We start from the raw sequence: 5,990 nt of genomic DNA, 5'->3' as shown, positions 1-5,990 counted from the left end.
CATCTCCCACTAGACTCGTGGGGGATAAGGAATTACCCTGTATGGGAGCCTAAAAAAAGGAGGCCAAGCAGAGTCATGTGTGGCTGGGGCCGCGACTCTGATTAGTGGTCAGGAATTGAGTGCCTAGGAACCCCCTTGTAGCACCCTGTCTCTTTTGGGGGGCTGCCCTTCTTCTCTCCATCCTTTAAATCAGGGGGTGGCAAACCACAGCCCACGGGCCAAACCCAGCCCTGGGCCTGTCTTACCCAGCCTGTGCTAAGAACGGCTGGGAACGATGGCTAGCAAGGGCTGGGAAGGGGAGGGGCTACAGGCAGGGATGTAAGTGCCCCTCCGAGTCCTAAATATTGACTCTTTGGTCCTTTACAGAACAAGGTGGAGGGCCCCTCCCTGAACAAAGGGCGTGCCTCGTGCTGGGGTCACAAGAGCTGATAGCAGTGAACTTTTTCTGCTAAGAAAGTTATTTCCTTTTCTGAGTCTCTCCCAATCCTGGTTTCTTCCAGGGACCACGTCTCAGTTGGGGCAGCGGGGTCTCGAACCCAGGATGAACATTTCCGAATTTCCTCTCTCTAGCTAGCATCCTGAAGCATGGCGCTGCTTCCATTGTATTTTATTTATCATCAGTGTTATTCATGGTTACGCTGTTGATTTTTCACCCATTATGTAAATTTTCCTTTGAGATAAATCTATGACGTTGAAAATGAAAGAAGTAAAGAACTTTAAGACAATAGAAGTGTGCGGACAGGGTCCATACAGTGAGGGTGATACGTCAATGAATTTGGACGTGGGGCCCTCCTGGGGTTCTGCTTTGGTCCTCCTTGTCTCTCTTCCCAGTTTTTCCTGGTCAGGCTGTGTACTTCGAAGTCTTCTTAGACCCCTTCATATGCTGGTGGGCCCCAAGCCCACACTGCAGGGCGGCCCCCCTGAGCTCCGGAATGTCGCAATTAACCACCAACGAGACACCTTGGCTCGGACCACCCAGGAGCTCCTGAAATAGAAAGTTTCCACAAGCAAACTCGTGCTCACAGCCCCACCTCTTCCTGCACCCCCGACTCAAGAACAAGCATCCTTACTGAGTCGGACCTCTGCGAGTTCTCCCTTCCTCCCCCGCCTCCCCCTTCCCCTGTGATTTGCCTCCAAGCCCCATCCGTCCCTGCTAAATACCTTCCAAACCTATCCACAAGCAGACTCCAGGCCACTCAGTCGCACACCTGGAATGGAAGCCATGCCGTCTGCCAGTCCCCAGTAAGCTTCTTCTAAGGGTCTCCAGCCCCACCCCTGCCTACCCACTGCCCTCCGCTCAGCATCCCGGTGGGCTCTGGCCCCCTCCCCCAGGCTCAGCTCCCACATGCTGTTCCTAGAGCTTAACGCTCAGCCGTCCTGAGAACACGGACATCTTCAGTTTGCTGAGTAGGTGCTGCTCCTCCCCAGCCTCGGGCTTTGGCTTCTGGTGTCTCTGGGTCCAGCCTGCCCTGAGTCACCCCCGCTCACCCCACAGGATGGAGGGCTCAGTAGGTCCACTGACTTGGGTGGCACCTCAGTGATCTGATGGCAGGCTCTGAGTCATCCCTCCCTTCCTGTACCAACCAACAGATGAAAGATTCTTTAGCAAAACAGGAAAAGAAGTTAATTTATGGGACATATAAATAGGGGGGAAAATTGGACAAGGACCCCCTATCTCCCAGTCACCATTATCCCACCCCTGGCCCTGGGCCGAAGGCTCTAACCAGTCCTACCACTTTTCCCTTCAGAGCGAGGGAGGCTTCAAGGGCACTGTGGTTGCACTTAGCTACCCGGCCCCCGACACTGGGGGATACCTGGCAAAATGGGGTGGACTCCCAAAGAGTTATCTTAAGCAGCTAGGTGCAAATTCAACCCTGGGGCCTCCTTTCCTAACCAGGACCAGCCCTCCCCCACCTCCCTGATAGTTTCCGTCACTAGACGAGAACCCTCTCCAAGCCCGGTCTTCACCCCTGTCCGACGCTGTGATCATTTCCCACTGCTGCCCTCCCGCTCCAAGGAGGCACAATGGTTATGACACAGGAGAGCAAGGTTCTTCTCTCACCGAGTTGAAGAATCTTGCAGACCAAGGAGAGGGTAAAGCGAGAGAGTTTTTGTTATGCAGGGATACAGATAAAGCTCTCAGGAGTGAGAGGGGTTCGGACCAGTTCGCCTCCGGTCTTTCATTCAGGATAGACCGCAGAGCCTGTGACCTTAACATTCACATGATGTCTTGGTTTGAGGAAGGACTGGTGGAAAACATCTTTACTGACTTATTTCTTTGGGGCCTGGTCACAACGTGACTACCGTGACTGCCATTAAAAAACCCCACCTCTACTGCCCAGGGCAGGATGGTCTGTTTTGTTCCCTTATCTCTGGTTTCCTGCTGCCTCAGCATTTCTGGGATTTCTGGGAGCTGGATCCCAAAGCCTCCTACCTCCATCTCCCTACCTAGCCCTTACCTGACTCCATGAGACCCTTTAGATGTATATCAACAGGTCACATCCTTGGGGGATGATTGCCAAGTATTTGCAGGGTGGGAGTGGTAGAGATAAAGGAAGTTTCCAAAGGCATCTTTATGTTGTTAAAGTAGACTTATAGGATCCTGGGGGTGGGCGAAGAAGATTGCCTTTTGCCCTTAGGAAAGTGTCAACATCCCAGCAATTGAGTCCCAAGAAGAATGTCAGTCCGCCGCCTCAAGGACTCGTCAATGGGCTACAGGTAGCAAGGACATTTAATAATGTGTTTTGTTTTTTGTTTTTTGTTTTTAAAGATTTTATTTATTTATTTGACAGAGAGAAATCACAAGTAGATGGAGAGGTAGGCAGAGAGAGAGAGGGAAGCAGGCTCCCAGCTGAGCAGAGAACCCGATGCGGGGCTCCATCCCAGGACCCTGAGATCAAGACCTGAGCCGAAGGCAGCGGCTTAACTCACTGAGCCACCCAGATGCCCCTGTTTTTTTTTTTTTTAAATGAAGCAACTTCGTTTCTTTGATCTGCTTAATAACAACTACTACTAAATGAATACTTTCAATATGTAGACCTATACCAAGTGCTTTACATATATATGTGTGTATATATATTCATTATGCACACATAGGCACAAGCATATACATATATACATATTCATTATATTACATATAAATGTAGATAATATACAATAGTTGATCCTTCAGCAACCCAGGTTTGAATAGTGTAGGTCCACATATATGTTTCTTCTGCCTTTGTTTTGCACATCAGTTAGAGCTCATGTTCTTGAGTCAGACGGACATGGGTTCAAGTTTCTGCTCTGCCACACGTACTACATGACCTCGAGCAAGATGTGCCACCTAAGCACCAAATGGGCTCCTCGAGAGGAATCGAGGGAGGGGAGGTACCGCACTCAGCTCAGAGCTGGGGCCGTAGGAAGCCAACGTCAGGAATTATTAGCACCGTTAACTTTTTCTAATTTGAAAAAATGTTACTGCAGGAAAAGTGACTTTAAAAAAAAAAAAAAGATTTTCTTTATTTGAGAAAGTGAAAGTGAGAGAGACCGCAGAGGGTGAGGGAGAAGCAGACTCGCCACTGAGAGGAAAGCCCGATGCGGAGAATCGATCCCAGGACCCTGGGGTCATGACTTGAGCTGAAGGCAGACGCTTAATGGACTGAGCCACCCCAGCACCCCTTAAAATTGACTTTTTCTCTGGGTGTACTGTTTAAATTTGAGCACATGGACAGATTCATATAACTGTCCCCAAAAGCAGATTACACAACAGTTCCATCATGCCTCCCCCGCAAAACTCCTTCCTGCCAGGCCTTTCCCTTCCCCACTTATGACCTCTGGCAACCACTGGCTTTCATATAAGGGTGTGTGGCAGCTCAGTCGGTTAAGTGTCCGACTCTTGATTTCAGCTCAGGTCATGATCCCAGGCTCACGAGATCGAGTCCTGCATCGGGCTCCGCGCTCGCCACGGAGCCTTAAGATTCTTGCTCTCCCTCTGCCCCTCCGCCACCTCCCCCACCCATTCACAGCGTCAGTGAAATGGAATCGGAAGGTATGTAAGCTCTGGAGACCGGCTGTTTTCACTCAGTGTGAGGCCTCTGTGATTTATCCAATAGCTCCTTCCTCTGTCACCCAGGAGTAGACACGTGCTCAAAACTGTGTCCTTATTTTTCACCCCAACCAACTGTCCACGCCAGGCACATGCAAATGGACACTATAAGGTGTTGGCTTAGAAGTCACTCTCCCTGGGGAGGCTTGGTGGCCCCCATACTCTGCGTCAGCGGCCCTTCCCATCAGGCCTCCTATAAGCCCGCTTGGACATAAAGGCTCTGAGTCCAACCGTAGAGTTTGAGGAAGAGAAGATTCCTTTGGTCCCCTCGGTGGCAGTAAACGGAAGACACCAAGGGGCTGGCAGCTGGTGTCCGGGGCGTGGCACTGAGCCCGGATCCCTGTGTACTCCAGGACCTGCGGTGTCCACCATCTGGCCTGCAGAGTTTGGCCCCCCCGTTCTCCTGTTGCCCCGCAAGTACCAGTCACAGGACAGAATAGGCTGGAGCCCGTGAGTAGGAAGAAAAATTTCAGAGGGCGAGGCAGACATTGAGCAGGAGAGACAGACCGTTTGCGGCCTGAATAACATCTTTTTTGTACTATTTTCTTCCTCCAGATGGGTTTGCAGGCACGGCCCAGCTGCTGCCTTGGCTCACGTTCAGACTTGGCATCTACGGGCACGTCCTTTCTCGGTACCGTTAGAGGGCGGCAGCGATGCTGGCCTCCCAGTTGTCCTAGGAATGTCTTTTTTCCCTTTTGTCTGTCCTTCTGTCCACTCCTGGGCATCCTGGGGCTGGGTCCTCAGGCAGCGGCCCATTAGAGAAAGACGGGGAGGGAGAGAAGGAGAGAGTCGGACCCTCCTTGCTTTTAAGTGCGAAGTCTGTGGCCGGGCCTTTCCAACACTTCTCGGGCCCTGAGGGGACACATGGTGGCAGTGGCACTCATAAGGGGCTTAGCTTTGCCCTCCGCTGTGGGGCTTATGAGCACTGGCTCAGGGCAAAGAGGCTCGCTCTGGGTCCCAGGGCAAGGCAAGTGGCAGGGGTGGGCTCTGGCCAGCGGGCGCGGGTGGCTGGCTTTCACTTCCTCGGGAAGTCCCACGCACCTGACCTCTGAGGCTGCTGCCATGGGTGTCTGTGTGTTTCCCCAGGGAGTTTCGGTTCATGGGTTTTCTGAGCAGCAGGTCAACAAAGTGAGAGCTTTCCAACCACGGAGAGCAACAAGACTAAGCAACCCGGAGAAACACAAAAACACAGACTCCAGGCGAGCACATTAGAAAATACACACCCTCTCCTGTGCCTGCACTTGGCAAGGGGGGAGTTCGAAGGGTGTCATGGGTTCTAATCCCAGCCGTGAACGCTGTCAGCTGCTGGCCCATAGCCGTAGCCTCTCCAGAGAGTTGCCACGGTGGACAGGAGCCACTGAGTCATGATACCCCACTGGGGGCCACCTGCGGCGAGGACGGTACGGCACAGGACTATGGGGGCCCGTCCCTTGTCTCATTGTGTCAAGGTGGACCCGCTCTGTAGCGCCGCTCCCAGCCCACAACTCAGGAGGATCAAGCGGCCGTCAGACCTGAGCTGAAAAAAGCCTTGCTTGGTTTCTTCACCTGCCCCATCCTGCTTCCCTCCCGCACCAGCGGTCATCCCGAGGGCTCCATCTCAACACGGAACCTCCAGCTCAGATTCTGGATTCTGGATTCCGCCTCTAAGGAATTCAACCCAAGCAGCAGGTGGGGCCAGCATGCGGCAGCCTTAAGGGGACCCCGCTCTTGCTGGAAGAGCTTGGAGCCTGTGGAAACCTGGTTCTTTCCACCCGTTCCCATCTGCGTCACTTTACTTCTAAAGTTCAGCAAGTCAGGGGGGTGCACTCCATTTCTTCCAGCACGGGGCTCCCGGTTCCAGCGTCACACAGAGAAAAAATTTCCAGTGGCTTTGCTCCCAGGGCTACATGTGTTTTTGTTTAGA

At 52.6% G+C, this 5,990-nt stretch overlaps 1 long non-coding RNA gene across 1 annotated transcript; it reads right to left on the bottom strand.

The window, feature by feature from the left end:
- Nucleotides 1-351: 351 nt before the first annotated feature.
- Nucleotides 352-2,288, bottom strand: LOC116598946. Its single transcript, XR_004289205.1, has 3 exons — nucleotides 2,063-2,288; nucleotides 1,162-1,574; nucleotides 352-985 (listed from the first exon to the last, which is right to left on the bottom strand). It is a non-coding gene; the product is annotated as an uncharacterized LOC116598946 (long non-coding RNA).
- Nucleotides 2,289-5,990: the final 3,702 nt, after the last annotated feature.

Source organism: Mustela erminea, chromosome 9 (genome assembly GCF_009829155.1).
Source record: "Mustela erminea isolate mMusErm1 chromosome 9, mMusErm1.Pri, whole genome shotgun sequence".
NCBI classification, from domain to species: Eukaryota; Metazoa; Chordata; class Mammalia; order Carnivora; family Mustelidae; genus Mustela; species Mustela erminea.
Note: the sequence above shows the minus strand (reverse complement) of the source record. Positions and strands in the feature narration are given on the sequence as shown.